Source organism: Aegilops tauschii, chromosome 1, assembly GCF_002575655.3.
Source record: "Aegilops tauschii subsp. strangulata cultivar AL8/78 chromosome 1, Aet v6.0, whole genome shotgun sequence".
Classification (NCBI taxonomy): domain Eukaryota; kingdom Viridiplantae; phylum Streptophyta; class Magnoliopsida; order Poales; family Poaceae; genus Aegilops; species Aegilops tauschii.
The window spans coordinates 419,410,985-419,419,889 of NC_053035.3; the positions used below are offsets into that span (position 1 = coordinate 419,410,985).

The 8,905-nt window shown below is 39.8% G+C and overlaps 1 long non-coding RNA gene across 1 annotated transcript; it reads right to left on the reverse strand.

Moving 5' to 3' along the window:
* Positions 1-6,828: 6,828 nt before the first annotated feature.
* LOC120964203 (uncharacterized) lies at positions 6,829-7,692 on the reverse strand. The gene is made up of 2 exons (XR_005755843.3): positions 7,316-7,692; positions 6,829-7,206 (listed from the first exon to the last, which is right to left on the reverse strand). It is a non-coding gene; the product is annotated as an uncharacterized lncRNA (long non-coding RNA).
* Positions 7,693-8,905: the final 1,213 nt, after the last annotated feature.

Below are 8,905 nucleotides of genomic sequence, written 5' to 3' on the forward strand. Positions count from 1 at the left end.
TTTGCCTCATATTTAGCTAGTTTTGGGAACTAGGAAACTTTCAGAATTCTCATACATTTGTTTACACTCAATATGGAGCCATCTTTCGTGTCGTCGGCTTGCTCCCTTGCTAGAGTGTGTGGGACCCACTCTTCATGTTTTTTAGGACCCGGCCAAGCACCCTCCCAGGTAGTGCTAGGAGCGGCATCAAATAAATGGTCTTCTGAGGTTTGGATATTCCACTACCTCCTGCCGAAGAGCCGTCCATCTACTTACCGGCCAGCGATTGCCTTCTTGTTGCCTGCCTTTGTCTCTCGCATCTTAGGACATGCGAATCACGAGGTGGGTGGAGGTACTGACATACACGATTAACCGCAAAAGGAGCATCGACCACCACTGATTCGGCGACGTCACCGAGGGCAAGGGCAGTCGGGGAGTCCTGCCGATTAGGGCGGTGGAGAAAACCCCCCTCCCCCATTGGTGAAGAAGGCATGCGGCGGCGAGCATACCGGCTGTGAAGGATGGCACGTACCTATATATTTATAAGATGAAATGATGTACAAATACAAGGTTTACATGGCATATACCAGAAACCACAAACTAATACAAATACAAAATCTTAACAATCAAGATCGACAAGGAGGACTCAGTGTTTGTCCTCGTCCGGTTTATGTAAATGTATCATACTTTTAACAAGTTTGCATGAAACTTGTTTGGTTTGCATAAAATTTCTCCGTTTGGTTCAATTTATGTTTGAAATGCGCGCAGGCGTTTCAGGTACTAGAGGATGCCCGGCTCCCATATGTGTGTCTGCGGACGCGTCCATGGATTATAGTGACATCCTTGTTTTTTGAGTCACACTCCGCCCCTTCGATCTACCACTGGCTTTATAGTTTCTTATTAAAACTATGTGGATATTTCTTCATACGTATATTACCCTATAAAGTTTGTTCCTTCTGGGAAAAAGAACAAAGAATATGGATTTATCCGATGCGAACTAACCTGTGGTTGGATGGTTAGAGGGACAGTGGTATCCCCGGCCCCCCAGGGTTCAAGTCCTGGTGCTCGCATTATTCCTGGATTTATTTCAGGATTTTCGGCGATGCGCTTTCAGTGGGAGGAGACGCTCCCGTCGACGACGATGCGCCTACAGTGACTTCGTAAATCTCAAGATGATATGTCAGCTCAGTCTTTCGGAGGTGCTCATAGGGGTAGGGTGTGCGTGTGTGCATTCATAGGGGTGGGTGTATGCATGTATGTATGAGCACTTGCATCTGTGCTGTGTTAAAAAAAATAGATTTATCCAATAAAAATACACCTAAAAAATTATTTATCCATATATGTGGTTACTTGGCGCTCCCAAAGTATTTGCACTTTTCATGCAATAAAACTATTTGCACTTAACCAAATCTGACGTTCCCAGATTATTTGCACTTAATCAATTTTTTATCTCCGTATGTGTCGCCGGATAACTTTCCTCGCCACCATTTCCCCCACCTCCCCATTCATCCAACCGCCCGACTCCAATCTACGCCGGCATCACCACCGCGCACACCGCCCATTCCCGCACCCTGCGCAGTGGAAGCCTCACCCTCAAGGGGTGCCTCCGCCCCTTGCTCCGCCCGGAACCGGCTCCAGTTTTCCTCCATCGGCAAGCTCGCTAGTTGGATCCCCGTCAACGCCGTCGTGGTTACCGTCACGAATCCGTGCTCCTCTGGATGTCGTGCTCACCGTCCATGCCGGTCTCATCCTTCACCCAAAGTTCCGCCGTGCGTTCCGTCGGTACATCGATCGCCCCGTAAGCAGCTCTCGTCTCCGTCCAGCATCTTCAGCCTCCACCACGCCAAGCAGGTGATCCTTGATTTCCATAGCCCCTGCAGTTTTATCATCAAATCAACCAAAGTGGCCTCCTCTATTTATGCATCTCAAGTCTCGATCCTCTTCTCGTTGGTCTCCTTACTTCCTTTCTATAGGCAATGCACTCTAACTGTTTGGTGAATTGTTTGCTTGCTTAGGATTCAATTCTAACATATTTTCTTGAAAATATGTGAGCAACTGTTTGGTACAATCTAATTTTATATGGCAAAACTCAACAGTTGTACAATTGGTGTTAGATAGACTGGCCAAATAACCTCAGATTACATTTACGCTCGAGTTTAAAACATGACAGTGTTTGGTCATACAGCTGCAACGTACTCCGTTATTTTACAAGAAGAACAAAATTGATAAAAAAAAATACACGAACACATTTTTGTTAAACCAAAACAGTATACTTAGCTGTACATGTAAAACCATTTTTGATAACCCAAAAGCTTTTTTCAATCTTTTGCCCATTTGAAGCTCGCACAAGTTATATTTTTACAATTCCCAACTAACATAAAAGGAAGATTTGTTATTGTATATACCCGTATGCTTCATCAGCTAAATAAAAGAAGCCGTCCCTCTAGAGTTTTGCATTGAACATTCTTTACTGCAAAACACGCCGATTCATTGTTCTCTATCCTGTTTAATTCATGCACTGTTCAAGGATTGTTAATTTGACATTGCTGACTGCCAATTTTAATTTTTGAAGGAGAAATTTATCTACCCCAATGAGATGAGACAACTTACACGAGACTGGATCCTATTGACTATTAACAAAAATATAGACCGTATAAGTCTCAGTTGAAGAATAAATATTTCAAGCATGATAAGAGGCTTTGGCTGATATTATAGCAGGTATTAATGAACATCACTAGGATACTCTTGTTGGGTTTTGGTGCCAGGATTGACGCATGGTTATGTGTTCTATTCTCATACTTAATCTGGTGTACATAACTAGTTTGGTGACATTATTATTGACTGGATGTGTTTTTCTACCAGAAATTATGCAAAAAGAACACCGAGTATGCAAAGAAGCAGAAGAATCCACAAACAACCAGGAGAAAAAAAGCCATGCTAGGCTCAGAAAAGGGATGGTGAAACTTTCTATTTGTAAAGATGGTTGAGAAAAGTTTTGTTAGTGAAGAAAACTGAATATGTTCTAACAGAAACATTAACAAACATTCTAATTTACTTTGTACAGGAAATCAAGAGCAATCGAAAGGTTAGCAAGGTTGAACTAAGGGATGAAGCTCATAAGAAGGACGGTAAATACAAAATTGCGAACACAAACATAGCGATGGTATACTTCTACTTGTGATTAAAGTAAAGGCTTTAATTTAAACTTAGTGTAATGAGTTGTTTGTATTTAGGGATTATTAATTCTATGCCCCCGGTTCCTTAGTTGTGCTCAGTTTTCCCCATTTGCTAACTTTTTCCTCACTTTTCCCCATGCGTCGGGTTTTCTGCTTTCACATTTTCCTCACTTTTGCCCCCGAAAAATTGCTCAAAATCCCTCACTTTTCCCCATGTGGGGAAAACTGAGCACAACTAAGGAATTGGGGGCACAGATGGAATCATTCAATGATTATAGAGAAGTATTTACAAGTATGCATGGCGAAGAGGCGAAAGAACTTCGAGGGTATTATGTTTATAAGTATTGGAGCGGAATAAAAGTTTCTGAGGGGTTGTCTTTTGTACAACATTCTGAGAAAGAAGGAAATGTTCAATTTGCACCATGGGCACTAGGAGATAATGCAGAAAATATGACGGTCGAGTTTGCTATGATGGGTTCATACTTGAAGCAAAAATTCCTCGAGAGAGGATTGGAGAAATTGATTTGTAACTGCGGGAAGTTATGAAGTTGGTATTTAAACCAAATTTCTTTCTGCAATGATAAAAGTATGAGTATTAATATACTATTGTCATGTTCTTGTTTCAGGTTGATCTCAACGAGAGAGTTGTTAGCAATGACCTCCCAAATGAATCACATAACATAGTTGAAAGATCACCTGGCAATATGCATGCTCCATTGAGTGCTATGCAGGTGATATAATAGTTTCTTCGCTAATAAATATTCTGGTTTATTCTCATACTTAAAAAGAACTATTCGTCATAAGTTGCAGGAACTACATCATAGCAATTGTGTGAGATCCAAAGAGTGTTACACCGGTTTATCATTACCACATGAAAAAATGGTTTCTAAGGTGTGTGTGTGCATAAAATTGCTGCTTCATTATTAGAAAATGCATATGTTTTGCATAAGTTTACTTATAACCGAACTAAACCTCAATTGTAGAAAGCATACATTGAGAAATCTTATAGGGCCAGTCAATGAAGTGCAGAGTCAACTTTACCGTACAAGTAGATCACTACCCAGGAATTGCATCGTAGCTTTTCTGCAAGAACCAAGGAGGATTGCAATGGTTTATCTTTACCACACATGGTTGCTAAGGTGCGGGTGTGCATAAATTTTTGTTTCGTTATCAAACATAGCCTATATGTTTTGTGTATGTTTATGTAAACCTCAACTGTAGAAAGCACACATTAAAAAGTTGTATAGGGCCAATCAAGGTTGTGCAAAATCAACTGAAGAGGATTACACCATTTTTCCTATACCACATGAATACATGGTTGCTAAGGTGTGTCTGTTGTGCAAAAATTTCTACTTTGTTTTCACACAATGTCTATGGTTTGTATATGTTTACTTACAACCAAACTGAACCTCAACTGTAGAAAGCACACATTGAAAAATTGATAGGGTCAATCAAGGCTGTGTAGAATCAACTTTATCGGACAAGCAGTTCACTAACGAGGAATTGCATCGTAGCAATTGCGCGAGAGCTAAAGAGGGTTGCACCAGCTTATCTTCACCAGATGAACACATAGTTGCTAAGGGGTGTGTGTTTGTGTCCGCGCTCGTGCATAAATTTCTACTTTGTTCTCAAACAATGTCTATGTTTTTTATAAGTTTAAACTAAACTGAACCACAACTAGAAAGCGCATGATGGTACTGAATCATAGAATGGTCATGCTAAAAATAGCTATGTGGCCAAGCAAGGTGGTCCTGAATCAAGTGTACAACTAATTTGCGTCATAGAATGATGAATGGTTAGAATAGTTAGTTGGTCTAATTTCATGTGTAATCGTCCATTTTTGCATAGAGTGAAATCTTCCATGGTTTGTGGCAATGAATGTTTCATTTCTTGAAAACATAGGATAAAATGAAGGTCTTGTTGTTTTTGTTGAACCTGAGAAGCAAAAATAAATCTGTGGCCGAAGGAACTTCAGAGAGTAGAGATAAAACATATGTGGTTGGAGGAAACATGCTTCGAGAGCAATATGTAGCAGTTTTTGTTTTCGATGTTTCAAGACTTGGAGATGAGACACTGGTTAGACCGTATGACAAATTCCAAACAGTTTGGGATGTTATTAGTCATGTTATTGCATGGCCTCGATCACATGTAAGTACACTTCCATACAATCATCGATTATGCTCCAATGTGCATACTTAAGGTTTATTATTTATGAAGAATTATTGTGTTTTTAAGTTAAAAAAAACAATCCCAACCACTCCTACACAGCCTCCAAAAAGACACCAAACACTGGTACATCTCTTACAATTTCATCAGCGTACATTTCTTCACACACTACTCTTAAAGCTTACATTCTAATTTTTTTCTCTGTTAACTTCCATTTTCAGGGTAGCTCAAGATTAATTAGAGAAGGATTGCATTGTAGGAGCGAAGAGCAACTACAGAAGAAATACTTTTTAAATGGACAAATATTGTACCTTTTAAAGGATTTAGCTTCATAGGAAAACTTTGTTCTGGTTGTACCATCATCTCTTAATTATTTGCATCTTTCATATGAATATCTATTTTGATTCGGTTCTGAACTCAAGGTGTTTGATCCTTATTGAAATTATGCAAATGAGATGCTTCTGAATACAATTGCTGATATGGGATGATCCCTTTATATAATATTTGTTGCCTATGAATGTGACTCGTGATATGAGTGGATACCTTTATATAACAATATTTGTTGATCATTCTGCACAAGCATGTGTTCTAATGAAGTAACTTGATTTGAAATGGTGAAATACAAATTCAAAATAACTCAAATAATTTTTAGAGTTAAATATTATGTAGTTACAAAAAGCTAGTGTATATTTAGAGATGAATATAGCGTCTCTACATAGGGACGAGGATTTGTAGCACATAGGTGCTCCATCCACTGATATCCACACCTTACGTTATTCTCAACAGATCTTGGCATTAAATGTTGAAATCATTAATCAGTGATAGATACGCTCAGAATACAGCAGCGTAATACCAGCTGCGTGGGTCCATCTTTAATTGATAGATGTACTTTTCTGACATACAAGAACAGGAAGCCTGCTGTGAACCATGGAAGTGATTTTTGAGAACCAGGTTCCATGGTGATAAATTCTTGTCATTGAATGAGCAAGTGACCCTGGCGTTATAGATCTTGAGAAGCATGGAATAGTCTGTGACGCGAGAGGATTATTTCTGAGTTAGCTCACATATCACACATCACAAAAAAAAGTTGGCTCATATATCACACAGTTGTAATAACATAAATCTTTGCACACTTTCAGGGAAAGAAAACTGATAAATCACGCGTTTAAAAGAACTGAAACTAACGTATCACACAGATCGCATATCATTAATAATATTAACCACAGTTGGCTGATAATTAGTTAAACAAAGATAACATTGCCACCTGACTAACACTGACTATGAAAGCTGTTAGGCACACCTCATGCAAGAAGTCAAGTACATAGGTTATTTGGAACATGCTAATGGATAAGATCATGATCATTCCTCGTTGATTAATTAACTAATAATTAAAGGCTGCTTCAGCAGTGGACGACAGTGCATCAGTAGTTTTTGAGACAGAGATGGAGAACCCCTCCTAGGCTCAGGATGCCGATGAAGAGGATCCGTCTAATTGTGGCGAGGCTGATCCTAAAACTGACAATACATTGCGAAAGGTAGTACATAACAGCTAACTACAGACAACATAGGTTCAGTGAACAAGTGAAACGTAGAAAAGAAGCTTACATCAGCGATCATACTTCCTGGGTAGTTAATTAGCTACTAATTAAACTGGTATTTAACGCTACGAATGGGTACTGACAGCTACTGCTCCCGCCCTTCAGTAGTTCTTCAGACAAAGGTGGAGAACTGCGGCAAGATTCAGGATGCCGACGACGAGGATCCACTTTAATGTTGCTTGACTGCGATTGGTCTCAATTCCAGGGAGGATGGACAGCCTAGGCCTCTTTGCACGAAGAACCTCGAGGTGCACGGCCTCCCATTTCCAGAAAGCGCACTTCCCAGTCTAGATTGGGGATTAAATAGAAATGAAGCTTGCGTTAGATAAAACAGAAAACATGAAGAAGGATTGAACGAGATGGGATGCAGCATGAGAGGAGGAAAACGAGATTTACTCATCCATTGATGCTCGCACTTGTAGAAGTGCTTCCCGGGGTTCCTCTTGGTCACGGAGACCACCACTGGACGACGCCATTGTTGCAGTAGCGACGCACCTGATAAGAGGTCGCGGTGCCTGCTCCTGTAGCACCGGGGTCAAGGATTGGGAGGAAGAAGAAGAGGCACACATGGCGCTGCTGGATGTACGAGGGAGAGTTTTGGATCGCCATGTTTAGATCGGGGTGGAGAAGAAAAGTGGGGAATGGAATGAGGTCGGGGAGGAGGAACAGTGACTAGGCTCTTAAAAATACTAGTAGAGTGCCCGTGCGTTCCCACGGGCTCTTGAAAAAGTTTGCAAGAGTTACATGTTAAATTCTACACGTACAAACAATATAACAGAAACATAATTATTTGATAACTGAACTCCATTTTTGTAATGTAAATTGATAACATAAAGAAAAATTAACGACATGTCCATGTAACAAACTGAGCGATGTTCCAACTAAACATCTATTACAAAACTATTAATATCTAGATGATGCGCTTAAGAAATTCTTTCACAATATCCGGTAAGTTTCCTTTAGCTTCATTCCCACGATGGTTTAGCAAGTATAATAAAAACTGCTTCCTCAATTCATACCCGTCCTGCACAAACGCATACATGTAGTTAGTATGAAAATTTCACGCCAAAGGTCTTAAAACATGTAACGGACAATACTCACCGCGCAAATCGGCTTGACCAAATCTTCACCGTTCCACCAGAGCATAAAATAAAAAACAAAATAGCCAGACAAATTCCTGCAAAACTTTAAATTAACAATGTAAAGAATATAGTGATAACAAAAGTAATTTTTTTTGTTACGAAATCATTACCCATCTATACTCGTTGGGACACCGGACGGAAATAAACGTTGCCATTTAGATAGATCATAATTCTAACCAGGCAGCTTTATTTCGAGTGCTTCTTTGAAATCCCTTGCAAAACTTTTCAATTTCAGTGCATGCCTCAAATTTTTCTCCTCCAACGATTGTGATGTTTGAATAGGATCCATAATATACAGACGACGTGCCTCTTTGTCGATAACGTACAAGATGTATCGGCCGATGGATGCATAGGAAAGATAAATCTACAAGTGGAGCTATTAGAAACAACAATAAACCATGATAACAATCGACAAAATACTTTACCTACCTTGTTGCACGATGAGATGTCGTTGTCCATTTCAGGCAAGCTATCAAATAATGTTGGCAACATCTGGATAGTTTCCTTCTCACAAAACTTCTGACCTCATGTTGACTCTAGCAGTATGGACTAAGTAAAAAAAGAAATATTGTTTCAACATGTTGATACTAATGACACATAGAATGAAGAGTTAAGATAACTTACACAAAATCATAGATCCATGTATTGCACAGGAGGGTCTGTGAACAATACTCCCTCGTCACATGCCAGCATACGCACGGCTATGTTGAAGCAGTCATTGTCCATGGTCTGCTCCATGTTAAGTATGCACTGAAGTTTCTTAAGACTTAAGCCCATTGGATCGGGTGTCGAGCTCCGGACCCATACCTTCCTATAAATTGGATGATAAGAAGAACAATAATAT